This window comes from Anolis carolinensis, chromosome 3 (assembly GCF_035594765.1).
Source record: "Anolis carolinensis isolate JA03-04 chromosome 3, rAnoCar3.1.pri, whole genome shotgun sequence".
Classification (NCBI taxonomy): domain Eukaryota; kingdom Metazoa; phylum Chordata; class Lepidosauria; order Squamata; family Dactyloidae; genus Anolis; species Anolis carolinensis.
Genome location: NC_085843.1, coordinates 82,567,548 through 82,590,007, shown reverse-complemented (window position 1 = coordinate 82,590,007; position 22,460 = coordinate 82,567,548). Strand labels below are relative to the sequence as shown.

General features: G+C 41.2%; 1 protein-coding gene across 3 annotated transcripts in view; it reads right to left on the bottom strand.

Moving 5' to 3' along the window:
* agpat3 (1-acylglycerol-3-phosphate O-acyltransferase 3) overlaps window positions 1–17,067 on the bottom strand; it is a 135,038-nt gene extending 117,971 nt beyond the window's left edge. Inside the window, exon 1 of one of the 3 annotated variants that reach the window (XM_008107455.2) lies at window positions 16,715–17,067. The gene's annotated coding sequence lies outside the window, so the exon portion shown is untranslated. Of the gene's footprint in view, window positions 1–4,160; window positions 4,238–16,714 lie in introns of those variants that run through there. The other 2 variants (XM_062975161.1, XM_062975162.1) reach the window with 2 other exon arrangements.
* Between the last annotated feature and the right edge of the window lie 5,393 nt (window positions 17,068–22,460).

The window sequence follows — 22,460 nt, the reverse complement described above, 5'->3', positions numbered from 1 at the left end:
TAATATCAGGCCCTGAAGAGTATGGGGCTCTTCTGTTTTTAAAAGTGCTGGAGAGGTGAGCTTTTCTATCCAGTGCTACTCAGCTATCTCACCAAATATTCATTTCTTAGGAGTAAATTATCAATCTTGAACTATACCAACACCAAACAGAAAGTTACAGTCAACAAAACAATTTGATTGCCAGCCAAAATTGAGATACAAAATAAATACAATCAGTAGAGATTCAAAATGAAACAAATAACACCAAAATATATTCTCTGTAAAAATAATACCATAAATGACCCACATATACTCGTATATCAAAATATATCTCTGTAAAATACTGTAATACAATAAACAACAGTGAAAACACAATGTTACAACAACAGTGACACTATAAAGGTAAGACAAGCAAACTACAATAGAACGACAACCCAGTTAATTTCAACCAGTATCTTCTGATCCACCAATATACTACGTACCTTTCTATGATGATGAAACATTACTTTTAAAATACTTAAAATTACTTTTTAGAAAAACAACAATCAGAACATATCCAAGTATGAATGGGCCAATGCTAAAATTGTCAAAGCTCTGCTCAAATATTAAACCAAAGAGCAGAAGGTGACCACAGACCTTTGGTATCCTTCCAAAATAAGGAAATCCAAAAATAGCAAATTTTTTTGGTTCAGTATTTGAAAGTCAAGCAGAGATTAGGCCTTCTTAGTATTTGGACATACACACCTGAGGTTGTTTTTATTTGTTTTTCAGCTCTTAGGTTGTTTAAAAAGCTATATTTTATATCAGTAAAAAAGACACCAATTGAAAAGCATTTAGCTGTAATTATGTGATTTCTTGTCCTGTTTAATTTGTCTTGTGGTTTCGTTATATTATAATACCCTTTATAAAACTCCAAAACCAGACCAAGTAATGACATATCTTGAAAAATTAGGTTCCACTTGGAAGCATCACTTTTCTGGACTATTACTCTTAGGCCCCATCTACACTGGCCATTTAATGCAGAACGAAGCTAGCTCAAACTGCGGTGGCCAGATTACAAACTCCCACAAAAGTGCATGAAAGAAAGCCCTTAATGTACATCTGTGGTTTGTGCAATCATCATCTTTGTTCCAGAATTTCCTATGGAATTATCTGCACAGCAAAACTTTCTTCAATTCCAGTTTGAAACTGCATTAAACGGTCAGTATATAAGGAAGAATGGAAGAATGTTTCACTGAGAAGGAAGGACAGGGTTATATATTAATGTACTCAATCAGAGGGATGGCAACGGGAGAAGTGGGAGAGGACGGAACAGTGTAAGGGAGAACAATTATTGTAGGCACTGTTCAAAAGCATATGTGTTAATGTATACATTATATGGGTAGATTTAGGGGGAAAGGAGAAGGGGAAGGAGGGGAAGCAGTAATACTATTGTACTGCATTTGATCTTGATTAAAAATGTATTCCCTGCAATACAATCGTGAAGATAAAAAACTTTCATCCAAAAAACAACAGAACAGTCAGTATAGATGTCCCCTGAGAAACAGAGAGGGGGTTTGAGGAGAGAGGTACAGCTCCCAAAATAACTTCTCCATGCTCTGTAATGGTCTCCCTGATGTAATTTCTGAGCATATATTTATAACACATAGGTATACACATTCACACTAGAACAAGCATACTTTACCATGTTTTGCAAAATATCAATTTAAATTTACCAATTTTATCTAATGACAAATTCCATATAAAGCCCCAATCTGTTCAAGTGAACATGACATCAATAGCAACAAGGCCATAAAGTCCCTGCTTTTGGGGTCTCCTCTATTATGTGCAGAACTAAGAAGCCTGCGAGCCCAACCTTTGGGCTCAAATCTTGGATCACTAAGCTCCATGAAGATCAAGTGCGCCAGCATAGATGTTCAGTTTTATGCTCTACTGAGATGCTATTAGCAATATTCTCACCTCCAAATGTGTTTCTGGCAGACCTTTCCTATGCCGGTAGGACATTGTCAAGTTAATGAAAGACAGCATTCGGTTTGCCAGTTTTTCAAAATAATTAGTTGGGAACTCTTCATAGTCTTTATTATCAAGACATTCGCATCTGTGAGAGCATGAGTCAACAACCAGCATGTCAAAAACAGCAAGCACAGCTGTGAAGCAAAATTCCTATGTCAGCAACTATACTGACAGTTGAGATGTATTTTTAAATGCAAGTTTTCCATCACAGCAAATGAAGACTCATCCTCAAAATGCCTTTTAGCTCCTGGGTGTTTCCTTTACCTCACTCTCTTACTCTCACTGTCTTGCACTTCATAATTCGTGTGCAATTCAGACACATGCTGGCACACAATAAACTTGCATAGTTCTGGTGCAAATACATACTACCCTTCAAAATTCCTTTTCAGATGATTGACCACAACCACTTAATTTCCATATTCATGTGCAAATAAAATATTACTATATATAACGGAGAAAGGGGGAAACCTTCACAATCTCCAAGTCATGCAGTTAGCCATGTGCTCCAAATGAATAAGCATCAGAACAGCTGCAAGGCCAAAAACAACTCACAAGAGTAAAGATAAAGATCTACCCAGAGGAAAAGTGTTCTTACCATACATCAAGGGAATCACTGACCGCATAGATAAGCTGATAAATAAATACAACCTACAAACTATCTACAGACCAACTAAGAAAATCCAACAAATGCTACGTTCAGCAAAGGACAAGGGGGATCCTGTCACCTCTGCAGGAGTCTATCGTATACCAGGCAGCTGTGGACAAGTCTACATAGGAACCACCAAATACAGCAGCATTGCCCAGGCACGGATCAAGGAACACGAAAGGCACTGCAGACTAACTCAACCAGAAAAGTCACCCACAGCAGAGTACTTGATGAACCAACCTGGGCACAGCATATTATTTGAAAATACAGAAATGCTGGACCACTCTAACAACCACCACATCAGACTACACAGAGAAGCCATTGAAATCCACAAGCATGTGGACAATTTCAACAGAAAGGAAGAAACCACGAAAATGAACAAAATCTGGATACCAGTATTAAAAAACTCTAAAAACAGGACAGTAAATAAAGTACAACACTCTGAAAACAGGGAAATTCCAGACATGAAACAATCAGGGCCAGCTAACACCTCCCAACAAAGGATTCCCCCAGGCAGGAATCAGCCAGGCCTTAACTCTGCAAGGCCTTTAAATGCTAATCAAGGTGATAAATTGCAACATTCACACTTTCCTCCAGCAGACAGCCATAGTTCTTTCTCCTATCCTGGACCTTCCACAGACATATAAACCTCACAAGCCTAGCTTCCAATATACCTCACAACCTTTGAGGATGCCTGACATAAATGTGGGTGAAACATCAGGAGAGAATGCTTTTGGAACATGGGCATACAGCCCGGAAAACTCACAGCAACCCAGTGATTCTGGCCAGAAAAGCCTTCGAGAACACATTGAATAATCATTGTATCCAAGCAAGAAACTTAGTGATACCATATGTACAGATGCATTGGAATTGCAGACAAAGGTTAATTTCCCTCTAGATTCCAAAGGAAAGGAGATACAACACAATACTATAGCTATCTAATCTGAACTAGACTCGCTGAAGCTTACTCCCAGGTAAGTATACATATGCATGAAACCTGAAGCACAAATAATTTGTTCTAAATCAAATCCCAGTGAAATCAGAGGGACTATAAAGCAGTGTTTTGGGAAAGTTGATTGCACTCAAAAAGTTTTGTGGCGTTCAAGCCATCATATAATCAATAAATCAATTATGGGGAAGGTGTTTTATAAAACTGGAAATAGCAGGAAAAGGCAACCAAATCCTGCTCCATCTTACCCACCTGGATTACAGTACCTGTTCCTTAGATATCAATAACTATGAATGTTTCTAAATACTGGAGATGACATTTGTCATATATAGCAAGTGTGGGAGCAACCTCTGGCTCTCAAGACAGCATAGGAGTGCAAGTCCCAACATTCCCCCCTATTGGCTATGGTGATGAGGGATGATGAGAGTTGCAACCCAACAACTCATCTGGAGGGCCTCCAATTGCCCATTCCTAGCATGATGGAATAGTACCACTCTTGTCATCTTCAACGGCTAAAGGAAATACTGTACACTTGGTTCACAAATATTATTGTCACTACCCTCTTCAACTCACCTTGTCCAACTCTTTCCATTCATGACCTCCTTAAACCTCCTGCCAGGCCCAACTCTTCTGATACAAATGCCTGATGTGTTCTGATGTCACAGTGGAGTTTTACAGGCAGGAGTGTCACAGACTTGCTTTGCCATCTGCTTTGCTCTAATTTCACAGAGAGAGAGACTAGGCATAGAAGTGCTGAACTAGACTTTGGGGAACTTAAACATCAGTCTTCTAAAGCTTCCTCAACAATATTTGATTATTGATCTTTATTCATACATGGTGGGCTTTCAAATGCAAGACCTCACAGTTGCAGAACAGTGGAATAGGTCTGGGAATGTGCTCGAAAATAAGCAGAGGAAACTGTCAAGCAGCATGCCCTATAAAAGAGACAAAAATAGATCTATGACTCTTCTGAGCACATTTTCCCAGATCTGTGGTAGATCAAAGTCTACTATTATCTAGATTTTGACAGGTTTCGAACATTCTAGGCAGGTTCTAATGGCCAGCTTTCAAGTAAGACCAGACAATTACACCACGTCAATAGACAGTTCTAACAAAAATCCACAGTAGGTGTCTAGCTATTCAACAGTCTTGCAGTTGTTGTGTGTCATTTCCAACCTATGGTGACCCTAAGGCATAGGGTTTTCTTGGCAAGAGTTGTTCAGAAAGGGTCTGCCCTTGCTTTAGTCTGTGGTTGAGAATATGTGACTTGCCCAAGGTCACCCAGTAGGTTTCAGGACTAAGTGAGAATTCAAATCCTGATCTTTAGAGTTGTACTCCAACATTCAAATCACTACACCATGCTGGCTGTTAAGTGAAAAGTACTAGAGTAATACCTCCTGATATGTATTAAACCTTAATTAGATTTAAATGCTAAATTTTATGTTCCAGAGCTCATTACATCTATTACTTACAAAGTAATTCTCATCTACAGACTGGGAAAGTATCTAAGTGTGCAAAAAAGGTTGATTATATTCACATTTAATTGTAGGTCAATGCACGTTTCTCTGCTTCTTCTTCCCTAGAACTTTTCAAAAGCTTTTCATACACTACCCTGAAAATTTCATTGAATAGTGGAGAACAATATCTTAAAATAAAACTATCATAGCAAGCATATAGTCTTGCTGTAGAAGGAAAGATAAAAGTTTAATGGATTAATGGACTGAGAGGAAGGAACATTGAACTAACTACTAGGGTTGTGCTTTTGTATGGAATTGTTGTTCGTTTTGTGTAGTTTCATTCGTTTCGTCTCATTTCCATATTTGTTCCCGCTAACAAAAATGCGGCGCCTATATGAACAGAATTTTTGTCTGGCTTACGAAAAAACCAAAACTTTTTGGACCACTGGCTGAACTGGGAGGGTTTCCAAGGCTCACCTCCCCCCCCCCCCTTCCCGCTCAGTTTTTGGGATAGAGGGGTGAAAATCACCACACACTGAGGGCATTTTGACCCCTTTTAGCCCACCAACTTTAAAAACATTTGGTTCTTCCCCAGAGTACTATTGTTATTATTAATAATATTATTATTAACACCCATTGGCACACATCAGCTATCACGGGGAAGCAGCCCTCTCCAATACTCAGCTTAGGGACCCAGAATAACTATTGTATTAATATTAATAGTAACACCCATTAGTCCACATCAGCTGTAATGGGGAAGCACTTCTCTCCCAGACTCAGCTTAGGATCCCAGAGTAACTACTGTTATTAATCTTAATATTATTATTAACACCAGCTGTAATGGGAAAGAAGCCCTCTGTCAGTACCTGCTTATTGTTATGGAGTCTAAACAAAAGGAAAACGAAAGCAAGCACAATGACTGTGTGGTTTTTATTTTCATGTCACCTCTCGTTTCCTACGAAAATGTCATTCGTTTCGTTAGAATAGCAGTCAAAACGAAACAATAGCACGAAGCAAACGAAGGAAAAAAATTTGCGCACATCTCTGCTTGATAAACTGCTTATGGCTGCAACATTCATCAGCAGTGAACATCACACCCAACACAGCAGTGATGCTTTGAACAGGCTATGAACCAGAGTGGAGGAATGACATTTCATACTGTTGGCATCAAATCTGACATAACTATTGGACTGTTTCGTCAAATACCATCATATGAAGTTCTTGAAACAAATGCCAGCACATGATAAAACTAAGCTAGGAAGAAAAGAGGAAGTAATTTTTCTTTTGAAATTTACATGCTTTTCTAACTACATACAGTCTCTCTATAAGCCAAGACTCTTTGTGAGTGTCACAGGGTCTACATTACCAAGTGACAAGAATGGGATGGAACGCTGTTAAACTGGAAAATCTCATTTTGAATAAATACAACAAATCCTAGTACACACATAAAAATGGCACTGCTAACAGAACATGTCAAAATATCAAAAGCCAAGCCAAGGAAACTGTAGAAGTCCATTAACTACCATACAAATACAATCCATAGAGACAAGTCCTATCTACATAAAACACTACAGCAATACTTCTCAGGCTATCTGATGTGGGAGAGCGGCAATTATTGTTTTCCATCCGATGTGCCAGGGACTGGCACTAAATTTATTCCCACTGGGTACAGTTGTTTCTTCTGTTCCTGGAAACTTCTCAAGGACTACTAGCCAATATCTCAGGATCTGGCACAGGTCCATCCATTGAGAGAAATGGAAATTTTGAAACAATGTGCATAAACAGTGAGCCTAGTAGCACAATTACAAACAAAAGGCCAGTTAAGAAAAAGGTGATTTCCATTATATCCTGTATGGAACTGGGCCAACCACAAGAACTTATTTAAAAGGTTGTAGTTAATGCTGAGATAAAGAACAAATGGACAGACCATAGAATGTCGACAAAAAAATCATATTGCATCTACACCCATAAAGGTTGGAAAAGAGAAATGAACAACATCCACTGAAAGTCAGTTCAACAAACGTATTCTCGATCCAAAACCATTAATAGCGGTTTATAATTTCAGAAGCATGACTACCTCTGAGGCCTAAATACTCTAAATGCATCAGATCCTATCTGGTCTTGGAAGCAAGGTGGAGTAGACTCTGGTTAGTATTTGGATGAAAAATCGCCAACAAATGTGAGATTCTGTAGGCTACATTTCAGAGGAAGGAAGACCATTTCTGAGTGTCGCTTGCCTAAGAAAGCCCTATAAAATTCATGGTGTCATCATGACTTGAAGGTACATATTTTTAGTTTCAGTCTCTCTTACCAGAGATCCGAAATCAGAAAGACTCCAAAATTGTCTACAAGGTTGACAGAGATTGCAACATTATTGTTTTCTGATGGTTAAGTGTACACAAACTTTGCTATCATGCACAAATGAGAAAATATTGTGTGTAATGCTACCTTCAAGTAGCATGTAGGTAAAGGTAAAAAAATTCCCCTGACATTAAGTCTAGTCGTGTCCGATTCTGGGGATTGGTGTTCATCTTCATTTCTAAGCCGAAGAGCCAGCATTGTCTGTAGACGCCTTCAAGGTCATGTGGCTGACATGACTGCATGGAGTGCCAATACCTTCCCTATTGATCTACTCATATTTGCATGTTTTTGAACTGCTAAGCTGGCAGAAGTTGGGGCTAACAGCGGGAGCTCACCCCACTTCCCGGATTTGAATCACCGACCTTTTGGTCAACAAATTCAACAGCTCAATGGTTTAACCCACTGTGCCACCGGGGGCTCCACAAGTAGCATGTAGAAGGCATAAATGAAAGAAAGAAATGTGTTTAGACTTAGGTCCCATCTCCAAGATTCTCATAAAGATATGCAGATAATCAAAAATCCTCCCCAAAATTCCAAAAACACTTATGATCACAAAATTTCTGACGGGGAGACTCAACCTGTAGCTACCTCTGACACTTATGATCTTTTGACATGTTGTGAGCTTGACAGGCAGAAAGGATTGTCCTTATAGTCAAGTTGGTTACCACAAATACAAAGAGTATAAAAAATATAAGCAAACATAGATCTTCACGGCATGGGAGAGACAACCACAGAGCTTTTCAGCTTTTAGCTTTTCATGTATGGAAACAAAAAGCATCCTTGAAATAAATAACACATCACGGGGAATGTTTGGATCCAGCTTATCAGCATACAGCATTTCCCAATAAAATGGTCTATCAAAAAAGAGTGAAAAACTAGCAATAGATCATTAAAGCCTAGTTCTAACAAAACATTTGGCATTGCATACCTGTCTAAGCCAGCCACACAGAAAAGAGAATTCCTGTAGTTTTAACAGTTGTACAAAATACGAAATTAGAAACTGGAATCCATCATGTAAGCTACAAAGGCTGAAATTCCTTATTTGAAATAGTGGCAATTTTTATCACCACCTGTGGCATTCCCTGACCCTTATCCAGCAGCTATGATACAGGTTACAAACATTTTAATTGTTTGCTTATTTTTACAATATTTATATATCACCTACATGGCAATACACAATACCACCAATTGGAACTATTATTCAATTTAACAATTTGACAGTTTAAAAGATGGTTAAAAAGAATTAACAGAATTTAAGACCAACATGTTCATATTCCCCTTTCAAGAATATGCTGTTGCAAGGATCTTTACAAGGTCCAACAGTCAACCTTACCGATACAGAAAGCCTTAGGCAACCCTAAATTCATTACTATGGTGGAATACAAAAGAATAGGTGTACTGAATAAAAAGCAATGCAGATTATTTTACCACTTACAGTTCTATGATATTATACTTGTATAAATATATTTGACCTCCCCTCCCAAATACATTCCATCACATAAACACAGTATGACTCCTGTATCCATTGGGGAAACATTCCTAAATTTTGCATGAAGAGGCAAAACAGTGGATAATAGCAAACCCTACTGAAATGAAGGACTTCTGGCACTAGAGTACCACAGAGTTGTGAGCATGGGCCTAGAAAATGCCTAGAGAAGACACATTTGTCAAATGTGGACAAATGAAATCATGAATACATGTAGTCCCACAAATACTGTATGCATGTAGGAAGATAAGTACTAAACATTTGTATATATTTCTTTTCCCTTACTCATACTATCTCTCAGCTTTTTCTTCCCATGTCCTCACTAGCCTGTAGTATCTGCCTATTCTCAATCACACTCAACCTCCCAAAAAGTACACCCCACTCTCATTCTCTCAACCAGTCTCCATACATATGGAAATCTGCACTCACACCAAGCATTCCACACTTCTCAGCTACTCTACAGACACACTCTTGGTGAGGTACTAGTGGTGTAGTGAAGCAAGGACTTACAAGGTCAACGCTCCTGGACTTTTTGATTAGAAAGGTCTATGGCATCATCTGCTAACTCACCCTCAAGCTTACTGGGCTTCCCTCTTTCCTCAGATACTAATTCAAATCTCTGCAAGAAGTAGAAAGAAAACAGATTTTTCTATCAACAAAATATCATTCTAAGTATATGGAGTGGTGGTGGATTGGCTCTGAGTCAGTAGGGAGCATCAGATTTGCAAAATGTGTTATTAGTCGATCTCGGAACTGCTACAACGATTTTTAACGTAGATCAACACAGCCACCTATTTATTATTTTTGATTCTGTACCTCTTCAGGTTACAAGTATTCCACATTAAACTCAACCGATATACAGAAATGGCCATCTTAAGCAGAACATTTTAGGTGTTATGACAGTAAATTGTAAATTGGCTGTTATGATTTATTTTTATTGGAGCCCCCGATGGTGTAGTGGACTAAAGCCTCGTGACTTGAAGGTTGGGTTGCTGACCTGAAAGCTGCCAGGTTCGAATCCCACCCAGGGAGAGTGTGGATCAGCTTCCTCTATCAGCTCCAGCTCCATGCGGGGACATGAGAGAAGCCTCCCACAAGGATGGTAAAAACATCAAAACATCCGGGCGTCCCCGGGCAATGTCCTTGCAGACGGCCAATTCTCTCACCCCAGAAGCGACATAAGTTGCTCCTGAAATGAATTTTTTTTCTACTGCCAAGAATGGAAAGAGGTACTTGTGAGATTCTTGACTATTGTGACAAATCAACATGACTGGACATGAACACCGTGAACCTTGAAACTGGGTCAACAGTGGTCACAATTTTGAGTCAGGAAATATGACCGAATGGTATCCCACAAAGATTGGGTGCTGGGGTTGATAAGTCCAGAAAGTTCCCATTCCTTTCCCCACAACAGGAAAAATTCCAGTTGAACACAATTCCTGAAGAGACGTGGTCAAAATTAAGGCTTCTCACCATATATGCTGGTTGTGAAGCTTCAGAAGTAACTACAAGAACCAAAGTTGTTTTCCTTGGACACCACCCTAAGATAGTTCAGCAGTCAAGTGGAAAGAACTTGCAAAATCTTGTTCGACCTGAATGCCCCAGGGCTGCTTATTCGGTGGTTCTTGGCTCTCCAGGAAGGACTTAGCAGACATCCAAGCCATGTGTCTGGTGCAGCACAAAAGGCATTTAGTTCAAGATAGTCCTTGCTCAGGAAAGTGAGAAACATAGGAATTTCAAGTACATACATTACATTGAATTGATGTGAGCACCATATTATTTTGTTTTTAGGCTGCAAGATATCTTGGCCACGTTGGCCAACAAACCCACAGAAAACAACTTCCTCATCTCTTTTGATAAATGTGGGCAGCTCATGTGGCCATGTCTACTGACATATCTTTGACATTATTTAATGGAACGAGATAGCCCACACTCACAATGCTATATTTGTACATGAAAATCTGAAAATATAAATTACACAGAATTATTTATGTATAGATATAAATAAATCACATGGGAGAAGAGCACATGCATCATCATTTATGAGATATCAGACATATGAGCAATAGAGTCCAGTAACTCCTATGCTAATGGGCAACACTGTCCCCTTTAAGTAGCCCTTTTCATTTAGTCATGGCCTCATTAAATGTCATAGTCCTTCCTATCTGGAGGTAATATAAGGGTCACACCACTATATACAGAGACAGCAGGCATAGACTTCATAGCTCAGATACTTACTGGTCAAGTTCTGCTAACATGAAGTCCCTGCATTCAGAAGCAATTTTCTTTTATTATTATTTTTTTTGCATACATATTTGGTGTGGTAAGAAAATTCATTTTGCAGCACTTCTTCACAGGTCCTAAAATCCATAGGTATATATGTATGCAGAAGATGGGTACAGATAATCATCTCTCTCTCTCAATCTCTCTCTCAATCTCTCTCTCTCTTGTTCACTTCAATTTGCTAGATTCTTAGTGAATGACCAAATTCAACCCAAGATTGTCTGGTCACTGGTGACAACTCAAAAGACCCATCTTAAGAGAAAAGCAGGAGATAAATCCAATACATAAATAAATACTGAATATTTACTGCTGCCCAGCTCAACTGTCTGATCTACATAGACATAGTAAAAATAAGATACCGCAAATCCTCACACTACACCTCATCTGCTACACAACAAGAAAGGGAATTGTGTGGCCTTCCAAATATTATTGAATTACAAGACCCAGCATCCTTGCTAGTAGTTGGACTCCAACAATATCTGGGCAGCCACACAATTCCTTTACCCACCATATTAACTATATAAGGAATGGCCATACACTTTTTCTTGAATAATGTATATGATCATTAGATACCACTAATCTTTGAGGCCCACGATTCTCACTTATCCTTGTGGAATCCTAATTCTTTCAAAATCCCAAATCCCTTTAAAAAAAGAATCCTACTTTTTTAATGGATTTTAATCATATGTTTTATATTTTTATATTGTTTTAATTGGATTTTCATTGCTGTTTTAATTATGTGTAGGCATCGAATTGTTGCCAATTTTGTACGCCGCTCTGAGTCCCTTCGGATGAGAAGGGCGGGATATAAATGTTGGAAATTAATAAATAAATACTTTTGCATTATAAAAGCTCACACCGAATGACAGTAAACATGCCTCATAGCAAATACCCCTTAGCCTTCAATTCTTTCAGCATACCTACAGATACTGATGCAAATTAAACCAGGCCTTTCAGAAGCACACTGCACATCCATGTGTATTCACACAGGCAAAATTCGCAAAGCCAAGCTGGAAGGAGTGACCAGTTATTGCAAAACACTCAATCTCCCTATAGTAAAGAAAAAAACCTTGCACCAGTCTGGAAATACAGAGGCTGCATAGAAATTAGTGGAACTAAGAAAGCCAATGCCAACCCCTTGGCATGGCAAATCCCACTTTCTCTGCAATGCCAAGTAGACATAATATATTTAAGGTAAGACACCCATGTTCAAGAACAGTGCCCCTAAAACCCACTGATTTAGGGGAAGGAAAGGGTCAGGATCAATGATTGTGGGACTGCTTTTCTGAGAACTGACTTGGCTTCAGCGGTGCCAAGGCGATTACAGACATATAAAAATAAAACTAGTTATTCACATTGCATCTGCACTGTAGAATGAATGTAGGTTCACACCACCTGAACTGCCTCGGCCCAATGCAAAAGAATCCTGAGATTTGCAGTCTGTGAGGCACCAGTACATTTAGGAACAGAAGGCCCAAGACGGTGCCAGACTGCATTCATTATACAGATGGACCCCTCTTTGAAACTACAATTCCCATGATTCTAACACATTGAGGCCCCATCTACAGTGACTATTTAATGAAGTTGGAAGCTAACTTCAAACGGCAGTGCTCAGACAATAAAGTCTGACAAAAGTACATGAAATATATAAATGAAAAAAGGGATATGAATAAAAGTTATATTATTATTAATGCAGGGGTCCCCAAACTAAGGCCGGCGGAAAAGAAGAGGCCCTCCAAGGTCATTTACTCGACCTCAGCCCTAAACTTTAGACTTAGGGCCGCCCTAAGTCTGAAACAACTGGAAGGCACACGACAACAATCCTAATTAACTAGACAATCCCATCAGCCAAATGCAGGCCTACACTTCCTATTGAAATACTGGTATGTTTATGTTAGTTAAACTTGACCTTCATTTGAAATACTGTATCGTTCTTTTGTGGGGTTTTGATTTTTATTTGCATAAGATATGTGCAGTGTGCATAGGAATTTGTTCATATTTTTTTCAAACTATAGTCCAGTCAGTTGCTGTGAGTTTTCCGGGCTGTATGGCCATGTTCCAGAAGCATTCTTTCCTGATGTTTCACCCACATCTATGGGAGGCATCCTCAGAGGGTGTGAGGTCTATTGGACACAAGGCAAATGGGGTTTATATATCTGTGGAATGTCCAGGGTGGGAGAAAGAACTCTTTGTCTGTTGGAGGCAAGAGTGAATGTTGCAATTAATCACCTTGATTAGCGTTGAAAATCCTTGCAGCTTCTTGGCCTGGCTGTTTCCTGCCTGGGGAAATCCTTTGTTGGGAGATGTTAGCTGGCCCTGATTGCTTCATATTTAGAATTCCCTTGGTTTCAAAGTGCTGATATTCATTTACTGTCCTGATGTTAGAGCCAGATTTTGTTCATTTTCATAGTTTCCTCCTTTCTGTTGAAACTGTCCACATCAGGGGTCCCCAAACTAAGGCCCGGGGGCCGGATGCGGCCCTCCAAGGCCATTTACCTGGCCCCCACCCTCAGTTTAAAACTTCACCTCACCCAAAGTCTGAAATGACTTGAAGGCACACAATACCAACAATCCTACTTAACTTGACTATCTCATTGGCCAGAAGCAGGCCCAGACTTCCCATTGAAATCCTGATAGGTTTATGTTGGTTAAAATTGTTTTTATTTTTAAATATTGTATTGTTCTTTCATTTACTGTGGTAATAATTGATATATCATGTATACATATAATATTGATACTAATATTATAATGTAATACAATATGATACCAATAATACAATATAATAATATCCAACCTAGCAGTTCGAAAACATGCCAATGTGAGTAGATCAATAGGTACCACTCCGGCAGGAAGGTAACGGTGGGCCATGCAGTCATGCCAGTGGCCACATGACCTTGGAGGTGTCTACGGGCAACGCCGGCTCTTCGGCTTAGAAATGGAGATGAGCACCAACCCCCAGAGTCAGACATGACTGGACTTAACGTCAGGGGAAACTTTTACCTTTACTTATTATATATTAAATGCAGTATTACTAATAATATTACAGTATAGTGGTATAGTACAATATAGTAATATATAATGCTAATATTGTGCTATGCCAATAATATTATATATTGTATGTACATACAACTTGTAAGCCGCTCTGAGTCCCCTTCAGGGTGAGAGAGGGTGGGGTATAAATGTAGCAAATAAATAAATAGATGTTGTTGGGGTTTGTTTGTTTTTTTGCACTACAAATAAGACATGTGCACTGTGCATAGGAATTTGTTCGTATTTTTTTTCAAATGATAATTCGGCCCCTCAACAGCTTGAGGGACCATGAACCGGCCCTCCACTTAAAAAGTTTGAGGACCCCTGGTCCACATGCTTGTCAAAGGATTCCCCCAGGCAGGAAACACCCAGGCCTTGAAGCTGAAAGGCTATTCAATGCTAATCATGGTGATTAATTGCAACATTCACACTTGCCTCAAACAGGCAAGAGTTCTTTCTCCCACCCTGGACATTCCACAGATATATAAAGCTCACTTGACTAGTTTCCAACAGACCTCACAACCGAGGATGTCTGCCATAGATGTGGGCAAACCATCAGGAGAGAATGCTTCTGGAACATGGCCATATAGCCCAGAAAACTCACAGCAACCCAATGATTCCAGCCATGAAAGCTTTCGACAACATATAGTCCAGTCCCCCAATAATGCGAGGGATCGTTAACTGAAAGGTTTGAGGACCCCGTGTTTTAATGCACAACAGTACTCTGTGGTTTGCACCATCACCATTTGGGCCTCAAAGTGGTTCTAGGATTTCCTATGTCATTATTTGCACAGCGAACCCATTTCATTCAATACTGGATTGAAAAGTAGCCAATATAGATGGACCCTGAGTGTAGTGTCACGCCGCATGCATTCTGCAGCGTTGAAGACGTGACCTATCACTTAGAAAGCACCTACATCAGCACCTACACTGTGGAGTTAGAGCTCCCTTTAAATAAGCTTAAGGAAATTGCATTCATGACCGCATCCTCGGAACTTGGGTGGGTCTACACCAGGCATGGGCAAACTTGGGCCCGCCCTCTGGGTGTTTTGGACTTCAACTCCCACCCTTCCTAACAGCCTCAGGCCCTTTCCTTTTCCCCCTTAGGCCCCTTCCTTTTCCCGCTTAAGCGGCTGAGGGGGGAAAGGAAGGGGCCTGAGGCTGTTAGGAAGGGTGGGATTGAAGTCCAAAACACCCAAAGGGCTGAAGCTTACCCATGCCTGATCTACATTGGAGAATGAATGCAGTTTGGCCCCACTTTAAATGCTAAAGCATCATGGGAGTGATATAGTCTGCCAAACTACCTCAAACTACAACTCTCATGATCCCATCAGCTTGAAGCTAGGGCATTCCCATCCCATAGTGCAGTTGCACTTTGTGTTGGTGGAGAAAAAGGCCAGGGCAAGCTGTATCCACATCCCATAGTACAATTGCACTTTGTGTTGGTGGAGGAAAGGCCAGCGTAGTTGCATCTACATCCCATAATGCAATTGCACTTTGTATTAAGGGAGAAAAAGGCCAGTGTAGTTGCATCTACATCCCATAGTGCAATTGCACTTTGTGTTGGTGGAGGAAAGGCCAGCGTAGTTGCATCTACATCCCATAGTGTAATTGCACTTTGTATTAGTGGAGAAAAGGCCAGTGCAAGCTGCATCTACATCTCATAGTGCAGTTGCACTTTATGTTGGTGGAGGAAAGGCCAGTGCAAGTTGCATCTACAACTCATAGTGTAATTTAACTTTGTATTAGTGGAGAAAAGGCCAGTGCAAGCTGCATCTACATCTCATAGTGCAGTTGCACTTTGTGTTGGTGGAGGAAAGGCCAGTGCAAGCTGCATCTATATCTCATAGTGCAATTGCACTTTGTGTTGGTGGAGAAAAAGGCTTGCAAAGAGCCACAATTCCCATGGTTTCCATCATCACACTGAGCCTTGGCATTTCAAGTTCAAAAGCTTTGCAAGAGCCACAACTCCCATGGTTTCCATCATCACACTGAGCCTTGGCATTTCAAGTTCAAAAGCCTTGCAAGAGCCACAACTCCCATGGTTTCCCTCATCACACTGAGCCCTGGCATTGCAAGTTTGCATTGCATTCACCCAACCATCGCATTGGAAGCCAGGCAAGGAAATTGGACCTTGATAAGAGGGCCTTGAGCCCAGAAGTCCTGTGAATGGGGGTGGGAGAGGGAGAGGAGGCGCCCTTAACTCCCCCCTTTACAACCCCCCAAATCAAACAATGCAGTCTGGTGGAAGGCGGAGGGGAAATGGGCGCCCCTTTTGAGAGGAAGGGAAAAAGAGGGGGTGGCGCAGGGAGAAGTTGGCAGCCCTGGGAAGCGGAATGCGACGAGGACTGCAGCAAAAAAGAAAGCGGCGGCGGCTGCGTGGAAAGAAGGATGAGAAAGGAGAAGGGGAGCGCCGCAAGAACCCGCTCTCTGCCCAATACATATCGATAGGGGAAGGTCTAGGGAGGGAGGGACCCCGATGGAAAGCACAAAGCACCGGCAGCACCGACCTGGGGGTGGCTGGCTCTGGCTCCCCTTCTCCGCCTCCAGCTCCGATGCAGCCGCGCCAGCCTCCGCCTCCTCCAAGGAGCAAGAGCGGCTCCTCTCTCCGGGCACCGCCTGTTCCGAGGAGGAGGCAGCGGCAGGGAAGAGCGACGGCGACCCTATTGTGCGCTGCAGGCGCCCTTCTTCTCCTTCTCCTTCTCGCCTTCAGTGCGGCAGGGGAAGCTGCCTCCCGGTCCGGATGATCATACAGGAGTGTGTGTGAGTGTGTCTGGGAGTGTGTGTGTTGCCACTTCCTGTGCAACGGCGGTTCCGTTCCTCCCGGGGGCAGCCAAGCCGGCCGAGCAGACAGAAAGAAAGAAAGAAAGAAAAAGGGGAAGGAGGAGGGGTGGGAAGAGCTTGCACGCCCCCTGGGTGGGAATCCTCCCAAGCCAAAGCCAATCAGCTCCATCACTGGGTTGCTGTGAGTTTTCCCAGCTGTATGGCCATGTTCCAGGAGCATTCTCTCCTGACGTTTCGCCTGCATACTCAGAGGTAATGAGGCCTTTTTCTGGGCTGTATGGCCACGTTCCAGAAGCATTCTCTCCTGTCGTTTCGCCTGCATCTATGGCACGCATCCTCAGAGGTTGTGAGGTACTTTTCCGGGCTGTATGGACATGTTCCAGAAGCATTCTCTCCTGAGGTTTCGCCTGCATCTATGGCACGCATCCTCAGAGGTTGTGAGGTACTTTTCCGGGCTGTATGGACATGTTCCAGAAGCATTCTCTCCTGAGGTTTCGCCTGCATCTATGGCACGCATCCTCAGAGGTTGTGAGGTACTTTTCCGGGCTGTATGGACATGTTCCAGAAGCATTCTCTCCTGAGGTTTCGCCTGCATCTATGGCACGCATCCTCAGAGGTTGTGAGGTACTTTTCCGGGCTGTATGGACATGTTCCAGAAGCATTCTCTCCTGACGTTCTATGGCAGGTATACTTAGAGAGATAATGGGGTTTGTTAAAAACTAGTCAAGTGAGGTTTATATATCTGTGGAAGCTCCAGGGTGGGGAAAAGAACTCTTGTCTGTTCGAGGCAAGTGTGAATGTTTCAATTGATCACCTTGATTAGCACTGAATAGCCTTTCAGCTTCAAGGCCTGGCTGTTTCCTGCCTGGGAGAATCCTTTATTGGGAGGTGTAAGTTGGCCATGATTGTTTCCTGTCTGGAATTCCTCTGTTTTCAGAGTGTTGCCCTTTATTTACTGTCCTGATTCTGGAGTTTTTAAAATACTGGTAGCCAGATTTTGTTCATTTTCATGGTTTCCTCCTTTTTGTTGAAATTGTCTACATGCTTGTGGATTTCAATGGCTTCTCTGTGTAGTCTGACATGGTAGTTGTTGGTAGTCTGACATGGTAGTTGTTGGAGGGGTATTTAAAAACACTAAAGTCAGGACAGTAAATAAAGAACACCATTCAAACAACAGGAGAATTCCAGACATGAAACAATCAGGGCCAGCTAACACCTCCCAAAAAAAGGATTCCCCCAGGCAGGAAGCAGCCAGGCCTTGAAGCTGAAAGCCTATTCAATGCTAATCAAGGTGGTCAATTGCAACATTCACACTTGCCTCAAGCAGACGAGAGTTCTTTCTCCCACTCTATTCATTCCACAGATATATAAACCTCACTTGCCTAGTTTCCAACAGACCTCACAACCTCAGAGGATGCCTGCCACAGATGCAGGCAAAACTTCAGGAAAGAATGCTTCTGGAACATGGCCATACAGCCCTGAAAACTCACAGCAAACCAGTAATTCTCGCTATGAAAGCCTTCAACAGTTCCATCATTTTCCCCACCCAGGATTGTTCCCCTCGTATAGACTTTCTCCATTGTGTCCACATTGTAGATTTAACACAGTTTGACAACCCTAGAACTGCTATAGAAACCTGGGGAAGCTGCCTTCCAGAGAGTGCTGATGATTCGACAAACTAAAAGCCAAAGCGTTCTATAGCATTGAGCCATGGCAACTCAAGGGGAGTCAAACTGCGGTAATTCTACAGTGTAGACCAGGGTCAGATAATTCCTACTGGCTGTTAGGTATTATGGGTGTGGAAGTCCAAAACACCTGGAGTGCCAAAGTTTGCCCATGCCTGGTGTAGACCCACCCAAGTTCCGAGGATGGGGTCATGAATGCAATTTCCTTAAGCTTATTTGAAGGGAGCTCGTGACTCCACAGCTCTAGAGCTTGGTTTGTGTCTCCAGTGGGGAATCCCTGCCCTTCTAGCACCCTCTTGCCCTTTTCATTGTGCTGCAACACGAAGAACAGCATTGGTTGATTCTCCCTTATCTTGAAATAGTCCAGTATTGCCCCCATGAGTGATTGAGACAGAGACACATTGTCTTTCTGATGATTAAGTGTGCACAGACATTATTTCACACAAATTATTTTTTTAAATCATGTATAACTATGGCTTGACTTTGAAGGAGCTGGGGGTGGCGAAGGTCGACAGGGAGCTCTGGCGTGGATTGGTCCAGGAGGTCACAAAGAGTCAGAAGTGACTGAATAAACAACAGCATAACAGTTTCCAGAATCCTGCCATCCGGTCAGCCTCATGTTGATACCAAGCAAGATTCTGGAAAAGATTTTTAAGGAAATAGTCTTCAAACACTTAGAAACCAATGCGATCATCGCTGATAGTCAACACGGATTTGTCAAAAACAAGTCATGCCAAATCAATCTGATCTCTTTTTTCGATAGAGTTACAAGCTGGATTGATGCAGGGAAGGCCGTGGATGAAATGTACCTGGATTTCAGTAAGGCCTTCGACAAGGTCCTCCATGACCTTCTGGCAAACAAACTAGTCAAATGTAGGCACAGGGACAGAAAGTGTGGTGAAATCTTCAGAACAGGGGCACAGCACAGACAGGGGCACAGAGGTGTTCCCAATGCTATCCAAAGCTCTCTCTCTCTCTCTAGATTATATATATATATATACACACACACACACACATACACACACACACACACAAGGGATGAATGAAAAGTAATGCCTACACCTTCGTTACTTGGGTTTGGATGGGAATATTTTAATAAATCTAATGCAGAAATAATCCTTAGAATGTGCTCTTTAACTACCACTATTAACTTTTCCGCATAATCACCAGACAATTGGATACATTTCTGCCAACGATTAACAAGTTTTCTGAAGCTGTCACGAAAGAAGTCACCACTCTATTTTCGCAACCAGTGTCTCAAAGTACCCATCGTGCACAGATCTTCTGATAGTAAAGCAATAATGTGACCCACACGTTCTTGTGAAATGCCGATTATGCTTGAAATTTATCTCTGAGTGATACGACGATCGTCCTGAATCAATCTGTCAACCTTTTGCTTATGAAACTCAGTGGTTGCTGTTACAGGATGTCCAACTCTTTGTCACGCAAGTCAGATGTTCCCACCTCGACATCTTTAAACTTACTCGCCCAACGACGCACAGTACTCACATCAACACAATCACCATAAGCAGCTTGCATTCTCTAATGAATCTCCTTTGGGGTGACACCTTCTGTTGTCAAGAATTCAATGACTGCACATTGTTTGTCGCATTGACCGACCGTCTGCGCAGGGTTCCATACTTCACACTTTAACAACACAACCGTTCGATGCTAAGGCTTCCCACCAAATGGAATTGTAAAGGAGAGTCTACTGAACAAGCCAGTACCTGCCGCATACCAGTAGTGCCATCTGTTGAGAAGTTACAAAGGTGGAGGCATTACTTTTCATTCAACCCTCATATGTGTGTGTGTGTACACACATACACGTACACACGCACACATGCATACATACATATTTGGCTGAAGTTACACTTAAAAAATATACCTGTTCCAACTTATTTGCAAATTCAGCTTAAAAACAAACCTACAGAACTTGTCTTGTTCGTAACTTGGGAACTGCCTGTCTGTGCATGAGTGTGTTTGAAGAGAAGCATATGCTGTCTTTACAGAGAAGAATCCCTTGCCAGACAAGTACATTTCTCATGAAAAGCAGCTATCAGAAGGAAGTTGGGGTGCCAGGAGATAATGGCTTTTTCCCCATTTGTCATATTAAGAATCCCCGCTAAGATCAGCACCACTTATTTCAAACTGTCAGTACTTCGAAGTCACCACGAAGTCCCTCAATCCACATGATTTCTCATAGAAGTGAAATATTCTTCATCTGCAGATGGGTTAGAATCTCCCTCTGGAAAAATTGGTATGGTTTTGATGGATTTCCGCACCTGAGCTGTTGAAATGCAATTCAATTATCTTTTCTCTAATGCACAGTGATGCCAAGAATTATTGCCATTGCATCTTTCCTGCTATTAATTATTAGGGAAAATACCTTCAGTTTTACATATTGCTCCCTGAGCTGAACAAAGGAATGCTGTCACTTAATGTTTCATTCAGAGCCCTGATTACTCTCACTAATAACTTAGGCCTCTTCTACACTGCCATATAAAATGCAGATTATCTGCTTTGAACTGCATTATATGGCAGTGTAGACTCATATAATCCAGTTCAAAGCAAATAATGTGCATTATCTGCTTTGATAATCTAGATTATATGGCAATGTAGAAAGGACCTTAGAGAACATTTACACTGTAGAAGTAAAGTCGTTTTACACAACTGCCATGGCTCAATGCTATGGATTTTTGGGAGCTACAGTTTTGAAAGGCCTTTAACTTTCTCTGCCAAAGAATGCTGGTGGCTCACCATACTTCAAATCCAGGGCTCTGTAACATTGAGCCATGGCAGTTAAAGTGGTGTCAAATTGCATCAATTTGACAGTGCAGATGCATATTTATAGGAAATTATTAAAATTCCAGAATTGTAAACTCTCATCATTCAGTGCTTTCATTGCCCAGAATCACCTACAATTCTAGTGGGGACTAAAAACAAAGGAGAGACACAATACAACCCAAAAAAGTGAGAAAACCAACCTCAAAGAACCCCATTTTACTGATAAAAAGACAAGCTACTGCTGGAGAAAAAAAAGAAAATCATCCTTTTAGAAGTGTGCCCTTGAAGATGGTCATAAAGAACAAGAGCGCTATCTTTGTTGCCCTGACCTATTGTTCTCCTTTCTGGATTATGTTGTGTCCTTGGGATAATGTTTCTATTTAATCTGACTGTGGGCACTTTCACACTACAGAATTATAGCACTATTGTTCCACTTGAACTGCTTTGACTGCACCCTAGGGTGCTCTAAATGCATTTCTCTAAATTTCAAATCCAGGGATGCCATAGGGTGTTGCCATGGCAGTTAAAATGAAACCATAACATCATAATTTGCAGTGTGAGCTTGGCTACAAGAAGACAATAAATACTTACAATGTTCTTTAGTCTTCAGCTATGAAGCTAGAGAGAGCTCAGTTTTTTTCTTGGCTTCTCTGACCAAGAAGTCTACAAGACTGGATTTTACTTGAAGCCAAGAAAATACAGAATTACAAATTGCTTATTTTTGCAATAGTTGGTCATACAAATGTTTTGGACTTCAACTTCCAGAAGTTCCAGCTAGCTTGGACAATAGTCAAGACTTCTGGGAGCTGAAGTTCAGTATAGCCATAAGACCATAGTTTGGAAAACACTGTCTAGTGCAAAGCATGCTCTAGTCTAGCTACTCATGTATGATATCGTCAAGAGACTAATATTAGATTGAAATAATATTTGGAGTGTTAGTTGGTTGCACTAGTATATTGTTAGTGTACTATACTACACTAACGTTTTGCTTGAGTAAACAAAT